At 47.4% G+C, this 20,332-nt stretch overlaps 1 protein-coding gene across 1 annotated transcript in view; it reads left to right on the top strand.

Moving 5' to 3' along the window:
- Positions 1 to 20,332, top strand: part of ASB11 (ankyrin repeat and SOCS box containing 11) — a 94,110-nt gene that overhangs the window by 36,242 nt on the left and 37,536 nt on the right. The window lies entirely within an intron of this gene.

Here is a 20,332-nt window from a genome sequence, read left to right as displayed (position 1 = left end):
CGGGTACCCCTCGGCCCTGCGGCAGTGGGGGCGCTACAAAGACACCTGTGCACACCCTCAAACAGTCTGACTCCAAACTCCACTATGGTGAAGACCAAAGAGCTGTCAAAGGACACCAGAAACAAAATTGTAGCCCTGCACCAGGCTGGGAAGACTGAATCTGCAATAGCCAACCAGCTTGGAGTGAAGAAATCAACAGTGGGAGCAATAATTAGAAAATGGAAGTGTAGCGCCCCCACTGCCGCAGGTCCAAGGGGTACCCGGGACCGGGCCTCTGAGTCTCTGCTCTGGGGTTGTCACGGTGGCTAGGCCCGGTCCGTGACCCTGCTGAGGGGCGTACAGTAATAGATGTGGATGGTGGTGGTGGTGCAGTGCAGTAAATAACGAGGACACCAGGTTGCAGTCCCTTTACCTCTTTACTGAAGGCTTCAGGGTCCTCAGTCCGGAATACGGTCAACCAGGCTGCGCAAGTCCGGCCGGTCCGATGGCACCTCCAGAGTTCCCGTTGCAGGTGGAAATCTGTGCCTTCCTGCTAGCGCTATGTGTTGTGGTCCTCCCCTGCTGTGCTTACGGGATAGTCCCCACAACTGTTGTGTCTGTTTCTGATGTTCCCTCACAACTCGATTAGATGATGTTCTGCTAATCCGTCCCTCCCTGATGTTACGGTTGGGACGCACCCGTATGACGGGTAGGCTCGGAGCTCTTCCGGGACCCTAGAGTCGCCCCTCTCCACAGGTTGCCCCCTATGGCTTCTTAGGTGATTTGGGTGAGACAGCCCGCCTGTGACTGACTGTCCTGCCGTTGGTTTGAAGTATTGCCTGGAGCTATATATAGAAATACTTCCTCGGCGTTCCGGCCGCCGGTTGTGCGCCTCAGTAGGATGTTGCCTCGGTCTTACAGCACGACTCCTACTGGTATTCTCCTTCTTGCTTTGATCTCGTTTCTCACTCAGCACAATAAATCTCGCTTCTCGTCCTTCCTTAGGGCACCGCCGCTATACTGTGCAGGCACGGTCCCGTAACCTTCTTTCTTGTAGCCAGGCCTCTGTCAGGGTCCCAAACCTGACAGGGACCCTACCGAATCTTCCCCACAACACCCTCTGCCACAAGGTGTTGCCTGGTTCCAACCCAGTCAGCGTTCTCTCTAACTTCCTGCCTAACCCCCAGTTTTACCAGACTGTGAGGAGTGGCCTAATGAATAGTACCCTTAGCTCCCCATGGAGGCCAGACTGTGAAATGTATTGGTGTCTGTGATACCTGGTCAGATGAACTCCTTCAGTGCCATCAGACGTACCATAGCCCCCCTTAGCGGCGGAGCCACAGTACTGCAACGACCAGGACTCTGGGGCGCTGCAGAAGACATACAAGACCACTGATAATCTCCCTCGATCTGGGGCTCCACGCAAAATCCCACCCCGTGGGGTCAGAATGATCACAAGAACGGTGAGCAAAAATCCCAGAACCACGCGGGGGGACCTAGTGAATGAACTGCAGAGAGCTGGGACCAATGTAACAAGGCCTACCATAAGTAACACACTACACCACCATGGACTCAGATCCTGCAGTGCCAGACGTGTCCCACTGCTTAAGCCAGTACATGTCCGGGCCCGTCTGAAGTTTGCTAGAGAGCATTTGGATGATCCAGAGGAGTTTTGGGAGAATGTCCTATGGTCTGATGAAACCAAACTGGAACTGTTTGGTAGAAACACAACTTGTCGTGTTTGGAGGAAAAAGAATACTGAGTTGCATCCATCAAACACCATACCTACTGTAAAGCATGGTGGTGGAAACATCATGCTTTGGGGCTGTTTCTCTGCAAACGGGCCAGGACGACTGATCCGGGTACATGAAAGAATGAATGGGGCCATGTATCGTGAGATTTTGAGTGCAAACCTCCTTCCATCAGCAAGGGCATTGAAGATGAAACATGGCTGGGTCTTTCAACATGACAATGATCCAAAGCACACCGCCAGGGCAACGAAGGAGTGGCTTCGTAAGAAGCATTTCAAGGTCCTGGAGTGGCCTAGCGAGTCTCCAGATCTCAACCCTATAGAAAACCTTTGGAGGGAGTTGAAAGTCCGTGTTGCCAAGCGAAAAGCCAAAAACATCACTGCTCTAGAGGAGATCTGCATGGAGGAATGGGCCAACATACCAACAACAGTGTGTGGCAACCTTGTGAAGACTTACAGAAAACGTTTGACCTCTGTCATTGCCAACAAAGGATATATTACAAAGTATTGAGATGAAATTTTGTTTCTGACCAAATACTTATTTTCCAGCATAATATGCAAATTAAATGTTAAAAAAACAGACAATGTGATTTTCTGGATTTCTTTTACTCAGTTTGTCTCCCATAGTTGAGGTCTACCTATGATGTAAATTACAGACGCCTCTCATCTTTTTAAGTGGTGGAACTTGCACTATTGCTGACTGACTAAATACTTTTTTGCCCCACTGTATATATATATTGTAGGGATTTCACTCACTCAGGTGCGACGGCTGACACTTAGGAGGCAGGTTCCAACAAAAGTTCAAAGGTTTATTGCTTCATAAACCAGTTTAGCATAAACAGGAAATCAAATAGCCTTTAACTCAGGCAAAAGGGAAAAAACAAGTGTCCATTCCTTCAGGCTCAGTGCTGGAGCCTTAACACACTGGAGGCTAGCACCTCCACACATATCCCCCTGTGTTAAGCATTAGCCTGTCTTATATAAAGCTAACCACACCCAGTAACCCATCACATGATTAGCCATGTGGTCTGACATCACCACAGGTCCTGAACACACATATATACATGGTAATATACAACAAAGAAATACTCCGGGCTACATTACAGCAACAAGGCACTTATGTGGCACATACCTCCCATCGACTACACACCCTTTAGCCATGCTACATACCTCCCCCCTCTGCCTAAAGCCGTGGGGCTTGGCACTTTTCCCCACTAAACAAGGGATTCTTGATAGGGCATCCGCATTACCATGCAGCTTTCCGGCCCTATGTTCCACATGGAAACTGAAGTCCTGCAGTGCTAAGAACCAACGGGTGACCATAGCATTTCTACCCTTTGTTTCCCTCATCCATCTTAGTGGGGCATGGTCAGATATCAGTCTGAATTTACGACCCAGCAGATAGTACCGTAACATGTCCACCGCCCACTTTATGGCCAAACACTCTTTCTCAACGACTGAGTAGTTCTTTTCAGACGAGGACAACTTCCTACTCAGATAGAGGACAGGATGCTCCTCCCCATGCAGCTCTTGGGAAAGGACTGCTCCCATCCCAACATCTGTCTGAAGAATAAACTCTTTTTTGAAGTTTGGGGCCATCAGAACGGGTTGCTTACACAAAGCCTCTTTCATTTCTTGGAAGGCTGACTCTGTTTCTTCGGACCACTTAACCATTACTGATTTTGTCCCTTTTAGCAGGTCAGTCAGAGGCGCAGCCACCGTGGCGAAGTTTGGGATGAACCTCCTGTAATATCCCACGATTCCCAGGAAGGCTTTAACTTGTTTCTTGGAAACTGGTTTTGGCCTCCACTTTACTGATTTGGGGTTTTATTTCTCCACGACCCACTATGTATCCAAGGTACTTAGCTTCTTCTTTACCCAAGGCACACTTCCTCGGGTTTATTGTAAATCCGGCCTCTCTTATAGCATCAAACACCGCTTGGACCTTTTCCAGATGACTCTCCCAGTCCGGGATAAAGATGACGATATCATCCAGGTACGCAGCAGCGTATGCCTTATGGGGTGCAAGGATTCTATCCATAGCCCTCTGGAAGGTCGCCGGAGCTCCCTGTAGGCCAAACGGCATCCGGACATACTGGAAACATCCATCTGGTGTAGAAAACGCCGTCTTCTCCTTGGCTTCCTGTGCCATGGGGATCTGCCAATACCCCTTCGTCAAATCCAAGGTGGTTATGTACCTGGCGGGCCCAAGCCTTTCGATGAGCTCATCAACGCGGGGCATGGGATAAGCGTCAAACTTGGAGACCTCATTCAACTTCCGATAGTCGTTGCAAAACCTCCACTCTCCATCAGGTTTTGGGACCAGGACAATTGGGCTCGACCAACCGCTCTTGGATTCCTCAATGACTCCAAGCTTCAACATACGCTCCACTTCCTTGGAGATAACTTCTCGACGAGCCTCAGGAATACGATAGGGCTTCACGTTCACCCGCACATGTGGCTCTGTTAGTACCTCGTGCGCTATGACCTTCGTCTGTCCTGGCAACTCTGAAAACAGGTCCCTGTTTTTCTGGAGTAACTCCCGGCACTGTTGTTTCTGGGTCTTTGATAGCGTCTCCGCTATAGTAACCGCTCCAACCTCACCTTCTGGGTTGCTTAACAACGATGGAGTTACTGTCGGCTCTCTATCTTGCCACGGCTTGATGAGGTTGACATGGTAAACTTGGAATGGTTTCCGTCTTCCTGGTTGGTGAATTTTATAATTTACTTCACCAAGTTTCTCGACAACCTCATATGGCCCTTGCCATTTGGCCAGGAACTTGCTTTCCACCGTCGGAACTAACACAAGAACTCGGTCTCCCGGATTGAACTGCCTCACTCTTGCAGACCGGTTGTAGATTCTGGCCTGAGCTTCTTGTGCCTGGAGGAGGTGTTCTTTCACGATAGGCATCACCTTTGCAATCCTCTGCTGCATCAGGGCCACATGCTCAATGACGCTTCTGTGGGGCGTGGCTTCGGCTTCCCAGGCTTCCTTGGCTACATCCAGGAGTCCTCGCGGATGTCGGCCATATAGAAGCTCAAACGGTGAGAACCCTGTGGAGGCCTGTGGAACTTCACGAATGGAAAACATCAGATAGGGTAAGAGACAATCCCAGTCTCTACCGTCTTTCTCTATAGCTTTTCTCAGCATGCTCTTCAGTGTCTTGTTAAATCTCTCAACAAGACCATCTGACTGGGGATGGTACACCGAGGTCCTCAACTGGGAGATTTTCAGGGCTTTGCATAACTCCCTCATCACCTTGCTCATGAAAGGTGTCCCCTGGTCAGTCAGGATCTCCTTCGGCAGACCTGTCCGGGAAAAGACATGGACCAACTCGCAGGCTATACTCTTCGAGTAAGAATTTCTCAAGGGAATTGCCTCAGGATAGCGTTTCGGCATAGTCCAGGATGACTAATATATACTGATGGCCCCGGGCTGATTTAACTAAGGGACCAACCAAGTCCATGGCAATTCTCTCAAACGGTACCTCAATAATAGGCAGTGGCACAAGGGGGTTCCGGAAATGAGGAGTGGGAGCAGTTAGCTGACATGTAGGGCAGGATCTGCAATAGTTCACTATTTCCCGGTGACACCCAGGCCAATAGAATCTCTGCACAACCCGTTCCTGCGTTTTTTCCACCCTTAGGTGTCCACCCAAGATGTGTGAATGGGCCATGTCCAACACCTTCCGTCTATATGGACCCGGCACTACCAACTGCTCTACCAACTCCTCCCTTATTTTCGTGACCCGGTACAACAACTCCCCACTCATCAGAAAATGGGGAAACCTTGTGTCTGCCCCTGGCTCCTGTACCACCCCGTCAATAACTGTGACATTATTAAAGGCTTCCTTCAGAGTGGGGTCCCTATGTTGGGCAGCCCCAAAATTTTCACCGGTTACCTCTAACTCCATAGTGTCAGATGTAGGGGACACTTCCTCCTCATCCCCAACCAGCACACAAAAAGGAAACCTGTCTGTCTCTGGGTGTGGTGACACCCTTCCAGGGTTCACTGGTTCCCTACTCTTGCTAGGGAGCTCAGAACCTTTTGCCCACAAATCCCAAAACAGACAGAAATCCCGGCCAATAATTATAGGGTGCAACAAGTCCTGCACGACGCCGACTATGTGGGACTCAGTGCCACATGCCGTTTCAATGTCCACCCTGGCCAAAGGGTAGTCCTTGGCATCACCATGTATGCACCGCACACCGACCTTCTTTCCCGGGAGCAGGTGGAGAGGGAAAGTGGCCCTCACCAGGGTCACTAAGCTCCCTGAGTCTAACAGCACCGTTGCGGCTCGACCGTTCACCTTTACGGGACACGCTTGAGGTCCCTTGTTGGGCGGAGAGTTCACACTGCAGGCAGGATACGCATAGTATGAACAACGGCGTCCCATGCTGCAGTCCATCTGCTCAGTGGTCTGGGAACAACGGGCAGCTATATGTCCTGGCCCGTGGCACTTCCAGCAAATAATATCACCCGTAGGGACCTTGGGCACCACCTCCCCCGCCCTTTGTGACCTTGGACGCGCCACCCCTTTTTGGGACTCAGCAGCTTTCTGGGACCCCCAGTACGGCATGGGCTGCCTCCCAAAGGAGCCTTTCATCCCTTGGTATCTCTCGACCAGTCCGATCAGTTCGTCGGCATTCTGGGGATCACCCTGGGCAACCCAAGTCTGTATGGACCTCGGGAGGGAATGCACAAACCGATCCATCATTACTCGTTCCACCATCTGTGCAGGTGTACATGACTCTGGCTGCAGCCATTTCTGGAGCAGGTGCAACAGATCAAACATTTGAGAGCGAGGCGGTTTGTCCCGGTTATAGGCCCAGCTGTGAACTCGCTGTGCCCTGACAGTCAGTGTCACCCCCAAATGTGCGAGAATCTCGACTTTCAACTTGTGATACTCTTTGGCATCCTGCAAGGTCAAATCATAGTACGCCTTCTGGGGTTCTCCCATCAGGTATGGCGCCAGTACCTCTGCCCACTGCTCTGGCGGGAGTTTTTCCCTCTCAGCGACCCTCTCAAACACCGTCAGGAAGGCCTCAACATCATCCCCGGGGGTCATTTTCTGCAATGCGCGTCTTACCGTCTTCCGGACGTGGGTGTCATCAGCCAGACCTGGGGTTGGGGCACTCGTCTTGCCCTGGATGGCGGTTGCCAGAAGCTGCATCTGCTGCCGTTGCTCCTGCTGGCTCTGCCGTTGCTCCTGCTGTATTTGCTGCATCAACAGCCTGTTAGCCTCTTGCTGCTGTGACTGCAACTGGACCAAGTGTTTCAGCAGTTCCTCCATTTTCCCCGGCTGGCTTACAACAGACTTGACCCAGGACATTCAATAACAGACTTTTCGTCTCCACTGGGAACGCTGCCCGCACGTCTACCACCAATTGTAGGGATTTCACTCACTCAGATGCGACGGCTGACACTTAGGAGGCAGGTTCCAACAAAAGTTCAAAGGTTTATTGCTTCATAAACCAGTTTAGCATAAACAGGAAAACAAATAGCCTTTAACTCAGGCAAAAGGGAAAAAACAAGTGTCCATTCCTTCAGGCTCAGTGCTGGAGCCTTAACACACTGGAGGCTAGCACCTCCACACATATCCCCCTGTGTTAAGCATTAGCCTGTCTTATATAAAGCTAACCACACCCAGTAACCCATCACATGATTAGCCATGTGGTCTGACATCACCACAGGTCCTGAACACACATATATACATGGTAATATACAACAAAGAAATACTCCGGGCTACATTACAGCAACAAGGCACTTATGTGGCACATACCTCCCATCGACTACACACCCTTTAGCCATGCTACAATATATATATACAGGGGTTGGACAAAATAATGGAAACACCTAACGTTTTGGCATCATGATCTTCGAACATGTGATAAACATGCGAACCGTGACATATGGTAATGTTTTGTAGTTGATTATTTGTGTTATGTGATATGTGTTTGTAAATTAACTGTTTGTTTTGCATAATTGTAAGAACATTGATGAGAACCTAATACCAATGGCAGACCTCTCGGATTTTCAATGAGGCCAAATTGTTGGTGCTCGTATGGCAGGCGCTAGTGTAACAGAAAGTGCCCGAATGCTTGGCGTGTCAAGAGGTACTGTCTCCAAAGTAATGACTGTGTTTGAAAGAGAAGGAAAAACGTCCGCTGCAAAGCACAAGTCCAGCCGAAAGTCAAAGTTGACTGAGAGAGACCGTCGGACTCTAAAGAGAATTGTGAGAGAGAATCGCAAGACCACAGCTCCGAAAATCACTGCTGAGCTCAATGAACACCTACAAAACCCAGTTTCCATGAAAACTGTTCGTCAGGAGCTGCACAAATCTGGATTCCACGGAAGAGATGCAATGAGAAAACCGCTGCTCTCAATGACAAATGTTTCCAAGCATTTAGAGTGGTGTAGAAACCTCCAGAATTGGTCCCTCGAGCAGTGAAAACGTGATATTCTGAGACGAATCATCATTTACCCTATTTCCGACCTCCGGCCGAGAGTACGCTTGGAGACAGCCAAAAGAAGCATTCCATCTCAGACTGCCTTCTCCCAACGATAAAACATGGTGGTGGTTCTGTGATGATCTGGGGTGCTATTTCGTTGAGATCCGCCGGGCCAATGATGTCCCTTCATGGAAGAATTAACAGCTGAGATTATTTAGGCATTTCGGGCGACCAAGTGCATCCAATGTTTCAAGCACTGTTCCCAGAGGGGAACGCCATCTTTCAGGATGATAATGCACCAATTCATACAGCTAGAATCGTTAAAGCATGGCACAAGGAACATTCTAATGAAGTTGAGCATCTCATCTGGCCCCCACAGTCCCCAGACCTCAACATTATTGAGCATTTATGGTCGATTTTAGAGATTCAAGTTACACGTCGATTTCCGCCGCCATTGTCGCTCAAAGAACTGGAGGGTGTTTTAACTGCAGAATGGGCTAAAATTCCTTTGAAAACAATTCACACCTTGTATGAATCCATACCTCGGAGAATTGAGGCTGCAATCGCCGCAAGAGGTGGACCTACACCATATTAAACTAACTTTTGTTGATGTTTCCAGGTGTTTCTATTATTTTGTCCAACCCCTGTATATCTCTACTATATAATTGTCTAAGGGGTACTTCCGTCTTTCTGTCTGTCCTTCTGTCTGTCCTTCTGTCTTTCTGTCACGGATATTCATTGGTCGCGGCCTCTGTCTGTCAGGGAATCCAAGTCGCTGATTGGTCGTGGCAAAACGCCCACGACCATTGCCACGACCAATCAGCGACACGCACAGTCCCTAAGAAAATGGCCGCTCCTTACTCCCCCCACTCAGTGCCCGGCGCCCGCATACTCCCCTCTGGTCACCGCTCACACAGGGTTAATGCAGGCGGTAAAGGACCGCGTTATGCCGCGGGTAACGCACTCCGTAACCGCTGCTATTAACCCTGTGTGTCCCCAATTTTTTACTATTGATGCAGCCTATGCGGCATCAATAGTAAAAAAATGTAATGTTAAAAATAATAAAAAAACAAAAAACCTGCTATACTCACCCTCGGTAGTCCGCCGAGCCGCTCGCGCTGGCCGCCATCTTCTGTTCCCGGCGATGCATTGCGAAATTACCCAGAAGACTTAGCGGTCTTGCGAGACCGCAGTCATCTGGGTAATTTTGCAATGCATCCTGGGAACGGAAGATGGCGGCCGGCGCGAGCGGCTCGGCGGAGCTTTGGTGGATCCCAAGCGTCAGTAACCGCTTCCTGGATCCAGGCGCTAACGGAAGGTGAGTATGTAACTATTTTTTATTTTAATTCTTTTTTTTTCTACCAGGGATATCATGCCCACATTGCTATATACGTGGGCTGCGCAATATACAACGTGGGCTGCGCAATATACAACGTGGGCTGCGCAATATACTACGTGGGTTGCGCAATATACAATGTGGGCTGCGCAATGTACAACGTGGGCTGCGCAATATACGTGGGTTGCGCAATATACGTGGGCTGCGCAATATACAACGTCGGCTGCGCAATATACAACATGGGCTGCGCAATATACTGCGTGGGCTGCGCAATGTACTGCGTGGGCTGCGCAATTTACTGCGTGGGCAGCGCAAGGTACTGCATGGGCTGCGCAATGTACTGCGTGGGCTGCGCAATGTACTGCGTGGCTGTGCAATGTACTGCGTGGGCTGTGCTATACACTACGCATACATATTCTAGAATACCCGATGCGTTAGAATCGGGCCACCATCTAGTATATATATAAATATATACATACACATACGCATACACACTACCGTGTAATATACACACACGCACACACACTACTGTGTAAAAGTTTAGGGTCACTTAGAAATTTCCTTATTTTTGAAAGAATAACACACTACTACTTTTTTCCAATGAAGCTAACATTAAATGATTCAGAAATACACTCTATACATTGATAATGTGGTAAATGACAAACATCTGGTTTGTAATGCAATATCTTCATAGGTGTATAGAGGCCTATTTCCAACAACCATCACTCGAATGTTTGTTTGCTAACTGTGTAAGAAGGCCAATGGATGGTTAGAATACCCTTGAAAACCCTTGTGCAAGTATGTTAGCATAGCTGAAAAGACTTTGGCTGATTAGAGAAGCTATAAACCTGACTTTCTTTTGAGCTAGTTGAGAATCTGGAGCATTACATTTATTACAAAGTAGAGAAAAAAAATCAGCTCACCATGTCTTTTATCTTGACCTCCTGTGTGATCACCAAACACCTTGCACGGACCAGGGTGAAGTAGCCACAATGAATCCAACAGAAAAGCAGGTGTGTCCAGCAAGTGGTGAAGGTAAAAAATAACTTTTAATGAAAATATATTAAAAATACATCCATATATATGGTATCCATCACTCAGTATACACTGGCTATAGAACCTAATGACGATCTAGGCATTTTGACCTGGTGGTCTTAGTCATGATCTCTCCACCAGGTCGAAACGCGTAGATCATCATTAGGTTCTATACCTAGTGTCTACTGATTGCTGGATACCATATATATGGATATATTTCTAATATATTTTCATTAAAAGTTATTTTTTACCTTCACCACTCGCTGGACACACCTGCCTTTCTGTTGGATTCATTACATTTGTTGGTTCCATTAAACTCTCAAAATAGCCAGAAAAAAAGAACTTTAACGTGAAACTCGACAGACTATTCTTGTTCGTAGAAATGAAGGCTATTCTATGCGAGAAATTGCCAAGAAACTGAAGATTTCCTACAACGGTGTGTGCTACTCCCTTCAGAGGAGAGCACAAACAGACTCTAACCAGAGTAGAAAGAGAAGTGGGAGGCCCCGCTGCACAACTGAGAAACAAGACAAGTACATTGGAGTCTGTAGTTTTAGAAATTGAAGCCTCACAGGTCCTCAACTGGCAGCTTCATTAAATAGTACAGGCAAAACGCCAGTGTCAACGTCTACAGTGAAGAGGCGACCATGGAATGCTGGCCTTCAGGGCAGAGTGGCAAAGAAAATGCCATATCTGAGATTGGCTAATAAAAGGAAAAGATTAATATGGGCAAAAGAACACAGACATTGGACAGAGGAAGATTGGAAAAATTGTTATGGGTAGACAAATCCAAGTTTGAGGTGTTTGGATCACACAGAAGAACATTTGTGAGACGCAGAACAACTGAAAAGATGCTGGACGAGTGCCTGACGCCATCTGTCAAGCATGGTGGAGGTAATGTGATAGTCTGGGGTTGCGTTGGTGCTGGTAAAGTGGGAGATTTGTACAAGGTAAAAGGGATATTGAATAAGGAAGGCTATGGGTGCATGTCCACGGTCCATAATGACGGCGCTTTGGATGGAGCGGAAACCTCGCTCCGCCCAAAGCGCTGCCCCCTTCTGTACACGCAGTGAGTCTGGATGTGTTCATTGCACACATCCGGAATCTCCGCACCCTATACATAGGGCCCTGCTATTTACCTTGTGGCGACGGAGCGTCGCCGCAAGGTAAACAGACATGCTGCGTTCTAAAAAGACGTGCCACATGTCCGTAAACGCAGGGTCGCTGGATGAGTGTTCGCACGCATAGTGGAGACAGGATTTCATAAAATCCCCTCCACTATTCTGTAACATCTGGACGCTGCGGCTGTATGCAGCGTTCAATCCACAGCTAATCCGGATGTAATCCAGCACGTGGAAACATACCCTATCACTTCATTCTGCAACGCCATGCCATACCCTGTGGACAGCGCTTGATTGGAGCCAATTTAATCCTACAACAGGACAATGACCCAAAGCACACCTCCAAATTATGCAAGAACTATTTAGGGAAGAAGCAGGCAGCTGGTATTCTATGTTATGACCCCAGTGGACAGGGTCTCAGAGGAACGTGTAAGTCTGCAAGATACAAAAATCCAGCTCATAGGGCTGTGGTAACTGGGTTGACCAAATAGCTACTCCTAACGCCAACACTAGAAGTAGCCGGGGATCATGCCTACGGTGATCGCTAGATGACTCGCGCCAGCCGGAGAATCTAACTACCCCTAGGAGAAGAAAACAAAGACCTCTCTTGCCTCCAGAGAAAGGGACCCCAAAGCAAGATACAAGCCCCCCACAAATAATAACGGTGAGGTAAGAGGAAATGACAAACACAGAAATGAACTAGGTTCAGCAAAGAGAGGCCAGCTTACTAACAGCAGAATATAGCAAGATAACTTATCTGGTCAACAAAAACCCTATAAAAATCCACGCTGGAGATTCAAGAACCCCCGAACCGTCTAACGGTCCGGGGGGAGAACACCAGCCCCCTAGAGCTTCCAGCAAAGGTCAGGATACAGATAGGAACAAGCTGGACAAAAATACCAAACAAAACAAAAGCAAAAAGCAAAGAAGCAGACTTAGCTTGAAAAACAGGAACCAGGATCAGAGGACAAGAGCACAACAGATTAGCTCTGATTTCAACGATGCCAGGCATTGAACTGAAGGTCCAAGGAGCTTATATAGCAACGCCCCTGAACTAACGTCCCAGGTGAGGATATAGAAAAAGACAGACGCTCCAGAGTCAAATCACTAATGACCACTAGAGGGAGCAAAAAGCAAAATCACAACAGTACCCCCCCCTTAGTGAGGGGTCACCGAACCCTCACCACGACCACCAGGGCGATCAGGATGAGCGGCGTGAAAGGCACGAACTAAATCGGCCGCATGAACATCAGAGGCGACCACCCAGGAATTATCTTCCTGACCATAGCCCTTCCACTTGACCAGGTACTGAAGCCTCCGCCTGGAGAGACGAGAATCCAAGATCTTCTCCACCACGTACTCCAACTCACCCTCAACCAACACCGGAGCAGGAGGCTCAGCAGAAGGAATCACAGGCACAACGTACCGCCGCAACAAGGACCTATGAAACACGTTGTGGATAGCAAACGACACAGGAAGATCCAGGCGAAAGGATACAGGATTAAGAATTTCCAATATCTTGTAAGGACCAATAAAACGAGGTTTAAATTTGGGAGAGGAAACCTTCATAGGAACAAAGCGGGAAGAAAGCCACACCAAATCCCCAACACGTAGTCGGGGACCCACACCGCGGCGGCGGTTGGCAAAGCGCTGAGCCCTCTCCTGTGACAACTTCAAGTTGTCCACCACAAGATTCCAGATCCGCTGCAACCTATCCACCACAGAATCCACCCCAGGGCAGTCAGAAGGTTCCACATGACCCGAAGAAAAACGAGGGTGGAAACCAGAGTTGCAGAAAAACGGCGAAACCAAGGTGGCGGAACTAGCCCGATTATTAAGGGCAAACTCAGCTAACGGCAAGAAGGTCACCCAATCGTCCTGATCAGCAGAGACAAAACACCTCAAATAAGCCTCCAAAGTCTGATTAGTTCGCTCCGTCTGTCCATTAGTCTGAGGATGGAAAGCAGACGAAAACGACAAGTCAATGCCCATCCTACTACAAAAGGATCGCCAGAATCTGGAAACGAACTGGGATCCTCTGTCTGGCACAATATTCTCAGGGATGCCGTGCAAACGAACCACGTTCTGGAAAAACACAGGAACCAGATTGGAAGAGGAAGGCAGCTTAGGCAAAGGAACCAAATGGACCATCTTGGAGAAGCGATCACATATCACCCAGATAACAGATATGCCCTGAGACACCGGAAGATCAGAAATGAAATCCATGGAGATATGTGTCCAAGGTCTCTTAGGGACAGGCAAGGGCAAGAGCAACCCGCTGGCACGAGAACAGCAAGGCTTAGCTCGAGCACAAGTCCCACAGGACTGTACAAATGACCGCACATCCCTAGACAAGGAAGGCCACCAAAAGGATCTGGCCACCAGATCTCTGGTGCCAAAAATTCCTGGGTGACCTGCCAACAACGAGGAATGAACCTCGGAAATGACTCTGCTGGTCCACTTATCAGGCACAAACAGTCTGTCAGGTGGACAAGAATCAGGCCTATCAGCCTGAAATCTCTGCAACACACGTCGCAGATCTGGAGAAATAGCTGACAAGATAATACCATCCTTAAGAATACCAACAGGTTCAGCGACTCCAGGAGCATCAGGCACAAAGCTCCTGGAAAGAGCATCGGCCTTCACATTCTTTGAACCTGGTAAATACGAGACAACAAAGTCAAAACGGGAGAAAAACAATGACCAGCGGGCCTGTCTAGGATTCAGGCGTTTAGCAGACTCGAGATACATCAGATTTTTGTGATCAGTCAAGACCACCACACGATGCTTAGCACCCTCGAGCCAATGACGCCACTCCTCAAATGCCCATTTCATGGCCAACAACTCCCGATTGCCCACATCATAATTTCGCTCCGCAGGCGAAAACTTCCTAGAGAAAAAGGCGCAAGGTCTCATAACAGAGCAACCAGGGCCTCTCTGCGACAAAACGGCCCCTGCTCCAATCTCTGAAGCATCCACCTCAACTTGAAAGGGAAGCGAGACATCAGGCTGGCACAAAACAGGCGCCGAAGTAAACCGACGTTTCAACTCCTGGAAAGCCTCCACGGCAGCAGGAGCCCAATTAACCACATCGGAGCCCTTCTTGGTCATATCCGTTAGCGAAACCCAAGAACTTCTGAAGACTCTTAACTGACGAGGGCTGAGTCCAATCAAGAATAGCTCGGACCTTGACTGGGTCCATCTCCACAGCAGAAGGGGAAAAAATGAACCCCAAAAAGGGAACCTTCTGTACACCAAAAAGACACTTTGAGCCCTTGACAAACAAAGAATTTTCACGCAAAATTTTAAAGACCATCCTGACCTGCTCCACATGCGAGTCCCAATTATCAGAAAAAAACAGAATATCATCCAGATAAACGATCAGAAATTTATCCAGATAGTTCCGGAAAATGTCATGCATAAAGGACTGAAAAACTGAAGGGGCATTAGAGAGCCCAAAAGGCATCACCAAGTACTCAAAATGACCTTCGGGTGTATTGAATGCGGTTTTCCATTCATCCCCTTGCTTAATGCGCACAAGGTTGTACGCACCACGAAGGTCTATCTTGGTAAACCACTTGGCACCTTTAATCCGGGCAAACAAGTCAGACAACAGCGGCAAAGGATACTGAAATTTGACAGTGATCTTATTTAAAAGCCGATAGTCAATACAAGGCCTCAAAGATCCGTCCTTTTTAGCCACAAAAAAGAATCCCGCACCAAGAGGGGAAGAAGACGGACGGATGTGTCCTTTCTCCAGAGACTCCTTGATATATGAACGCATAGCGGTATGTTCAGGTATCGACAGATTAAACAGTCTTCCCTTAGGAAATTTACTGCCTGGAATCAAATCTATTGCACAGTCACATTCCCTATGAGGAGGCAATGCACTGGACCTGCACTGGACCTGGACTCGCTAAAGACATCCTGATAATCAGACAAGTACTCCGGAACTTCCGAAGGCGTAGAAGAAGCAATAGACACAGGCAGGGAATCCTCATGAATACCACGACAGCCCCAACTAGACACTGACATAGCCTTCCAGTCAAGGACTGGATTATGGGTCTGTAACCATGTAAGCCCCAAAACAACCAAATCATGCATTTTATGTAGAACGAGAAAACGTATCACCTCGCGGTGTTCAGGAGTCATGCACATGGTAACCTGTGTCCAATACTGCGGCTTATTTTCTGCCAATGGCGTAGCATCAATACCCCTAAGAGGGATAGGATTTTCTAATGGTTCAAGAATAAAACCACAGCGCTTAGCAAATGAGAGATCCATAAGACTCAGGGCAGCACCTGAATCTACAAACGCCATGACAGGATAAGATGACAGTGAGCAAATCAAAGTTACAGACAGAATAAACTTAGGATGCAAATTACCAACGGTGACAGGACTAACAACCTTAGATATACGTTTAGAGCATGCTGAGATAACATGTGTATCACCACAGTAGTAGCACAAGCCATTCCGGCGTCTATGAATTTTCCTCTCATTTCTAGTCAGGATTCTATCACATTGCATCAAATCAGGTGTCCGTTCAGACAACACCATGAGGGAATTTGCGGTTTTTCTATCACATTGCATAACATCAGGTGTCTGTTCAGACAACAACATGAGGGAATTTGCGGTTTTTCTATCACATTGCATCACATCAGGTGTCTGTTCAGACAACAACATGAGGGAATTTGCGGTTTTGCGCTCCCGCAACCGCCGGTCAATTTGAATAGCCAAGGACATGGTATCATTCAGACCTGTGGGAATGGGAAAACCCACCATAACATTCTTAATGGCCTCAGAAAGGCCATTTCTAAAATTAGTGGCCAGTGCACACTCGTTCCAATGTGTCAGCATGGACCATTTCCGAAATTTTTGGCAATACACCTCAGCCTCGTCCTGGCCCTGAGACATAGCCAGCAAGGCTTTCTCTGCCTGAATCTCAAGATTGGGTTCCTCATAAAGTAAACCGAGCGCCAGAAAAAACGCATCAATATCAGCCAATGCCGGATCTCCTGGCGCCAACGAAAAAGCCCAATCCTGAGGGTCACCCCGTAAGAATGAAATAACAATTTTTACTTGTTGAGCAGAGTCTCCAGACGAACAAGGTTTCAGGGACAAAAATAATTTACAATTATTCCTGAAATTCCTAAACTTAAATCGGTCTCCTGAAAACAGTTCAGGAATCGGAATCTTGGGTTCAGACCTAGGATTTCTGGTAACATAATCTTGTATACCCTGCACACGAGCGGCAAGCTGGTCCACACTTGTAATCAAGGTCTGGACATTCATGTCTGCAGCAAGCTTAAGCCACTCTGAGGTAAAGGGGAAAAGAAAAAAAAAAATGAGAGAGGGAAAAAAAAAACTCAAAATTTTCTTTCTTATAATCCCACTTCTGCAATGCATTAAACATTTAATACTGTCCTGGCATACTGTTATGACCCCAGTGGACAGGGTCTCAGAGGAACGTGTAAGTCTGCAAGATACAAAAATCCAGCTCATAGGGCTGTGGTAACTGGGTTGACCAAATAGCTACTCCTAACGCCAACACTAGAAGTAGCCGGGGATCATGCCTACGGTGATCGCTAGATGACTCGCGCCAGCCGGAGAATCTAACTACCCCTAGGAGAAGAAAACAAAGACCTCTCTTGCCTCCAGAGAAAGGGACCCCAAAGCAAGATACAAGCCCCCCACAAATAATAACGGTGAGGTAAGAGGAAATGACAAACACAGAAATGAACTAGGTTCAGCAAAGAGAGGCCAGCTTACTAACAGCAGAATATAGCAAGATAACTTATCTGGTCAACAAAAACCCTATAAAAATCCACGCTGGAGATTCAAGAACCCCCGAACCGTCTAACGGTCCGGGGGGAGAACACCAGCCCCCTAGAGCTTCCAGCAAAGGTCAGGATACAGATAGGAACAAGCTGGACAAAAATACCAAACAAAACAAAAGCAAAAAGCAAAGAAGCAGACTTAGCTTGAAAAACAGGAACCAGGATCAGAGGACAAGAGCACAACAGATTAGCTCTGATTTCAACGATGCCAGGCATTGAACTGAAGGTCCAAGGAGCTTATATAGCAACGCCCCTGAACTAACGTCCCAGGTGAGGATATAGAAAAAGACAGACGCTCCAGAGTCAAATCACTAATGACCACTAGAGGGAGCAAAAAGCAAAATCACAACAATTCTATCTGTAATGGAGTGGCCAGCGCAGTCACCAGATCTCAACCCCATTGAGCTGTTGTGGGAGCAACTTGACCGTATGGTACGCAAAAAGTGCCCATCAAGCCAAGTCAACTTGTGGGAGGGGCTTCTGGAAGCATGGGGTGAAATTTCTCCAGATTACCTCAGCAAATTAACTGCTAGAATGCCAAAGGTCTGCAATGCTGTAATTGCTGCAAAGGGAGAATTCTTTGACGAAAGCAAAGTTTGAAGGAGAAAATTATTATTTCAAATAAAAATCTTTTTTCGAATCTTATCAATGTCTGGACTAGGTATTAAATTAATTTAGCAACTCATTTGATTAATAAAAGTATGAGTTTTCATGGAAACACAAAATTGTCTGGGTGACCCCAAAATTTGGAGTGGTAGTGTGTGTATCTATCTATCTATCTATCTATCTATCTATCTATCTATCTATCTATCTATCTATCTATATCTATCTATATAATTGTCTAAATTGTCTAAGGTCCACTTCCATCTGTTTGTCTGTCTGTAACGGAAATCCCGCGTCGCTGCTTGGTTGCGGCCAGCTGGGTGCGACCAATCAGCGACAGGCACAGTCCGGCTGCAAATTTGCCCCCCCTTCTCCCCTCCAGTCAGTGCCCCCTCCATACTCCCCTCCAGTCAGCGCCCACATAGCGTTTTAGCAGTCCGTTAAACGGACTGCGTTACACCGGGGCATAACGCGGTGTAACGCAGTCCGTTAACGCTGCTATTAACTCTGTAAGTGTGACCAACTTTTTACTATTGATGCTGCCTATGCAGCATCAATAGTAAAAACATATAATGTATATAATGTCAAAAATAATAAATAAAAAAAAATCATTATATTCTTATTATTGCCGCAAGGCATTACTGGGAATGGAGCGTCGCGAGGAGCATTGCTAAAGGCCTGGGCTGGATCCGCGGGCCGCCGGAAGGTGAGTATATAACTATTTTTTATTTTAATTCTTTTTTTTAACAGGGATATGGTGCCCACATTGCTATATACTACGTGGACTGTGTAATATACTACGTGGGCTGTGTTACATACTGAGTGGGCTGTGTTATATACTGCGTGGACTGTGTTATATACTACGTCGCTGTGCTATATACTACGTGGCTGTGCAATATACTATGTGGGCTGTGCAATATACTACGTGGGCTGTGCAATATACTACGTGGCTGTGTTATATACTACGTGGGCTGTGTTATATACTGCATGGCCTGTGCAATATACTACATGGGCTGTGTTATATACTGCATGGGCTGTGTTATATACTGCGTGGGCTGTGTTATATACTACATCGCTGTGCTATATACTACGTGGGCTGTGCTATATACTATGTGGCTGTGCAACATACTACATGGCTGTGCTATATACTACGTGGCTGTGTTATATACTATGTGGGCTGTGTTATATACTGCATGGGCTGTGTTATATACTGCATGGGCTGTGCTATATACTACGCGGCTGTGCAATATGCTATGTCGCTGTGCAATATACTACATGGCTGTGCAATTTTCTATGTGGCTGTGTTATATACTACATAGCTGTGCTATGGCTGTATAGCACAGCCCACATAGTATGTAGCACAGCCCACACAGGATATAGCACAGCCCACATAGTATATAGCACAGCCCACATAGTATATAACACAGCCCACATAGTATATATCACAGCCCACATAGTATATAGCACAGCCTACGCAGTATATAACACAGCCCATGCAGTATATAACACAGCCCACGTAGTATGTAACACAGCCACGTAGTACATAACATAGCAGTGTGGGCACCATATCCCTGTTAAAAAAAGAATTAAAATAAAAATTAGTTATATACTCACCTTCCGGCGGCCCCGGATCCAGCCCAGGCCATTAGCGATGCTCCCGCCAGGTCCGTTCCCAGTGATGCTTTGTGGCAATAACCCATGATGATGTAGCGGTCTCGCGGGACCGCTACGTCATCTAGGGTCATTACCGCAAAGCATTATTGGGACCGGAGCATCGCAAGGAGCGGGAAAAGCTGCATGCGTGCACTATGTGGGCGCTGACTGGAGGGGAGTATGGAGGGGCCAATTCCAGCCGGACTGTGCCTGTCGCTGATTGGTCGCACCCAGCCGACCGCGACCAATCAGCGACGCGGGATTTCTGCGACAGACAAACAGTCGAAAGTGGACCTTTGACGATTATATATATAGATATTATAAACTATTCATCTGCCAGGGATGAAAGGAAGTGTCTGAGCTCCTGACCATAACCTCTAAGATGTCTGCACAAATTATCCGCACAGACTCTGAAGTTGCTACAGACGCTGATGCTTCCATTTCATGAAAGTATATTTTTGTCAAATGATCAGGTTGGAAGCTTCTTCCTTCATTTCAATATCTTCTGTATTCTGTAAGGGTTTTTTTTTGTTTCAGAAAAGCCCTGTACTCTGAGACTGTTTGT

The sequence above is a fragment of the Ranitomeya variabilis genome, chromosome 3, assembly GCF_051348905.1.
Source record: "Ranitomeya variabilis isolate aRanVar5 chromosome 3, aRanVar5.hap1, whole genome shotgun sequence".
In the NCBI taxonomy this organism is placed as follows: domain Eukaryota; kingdom Metazoa; phylum Chordata; class Amphibia; order Anura; family Dendrobatidae; genus Ranitomeya; species Ranitomeya variabilis.
This window is presented reverse-complemented; position numbering and strand designations above follow the sequence as displayed.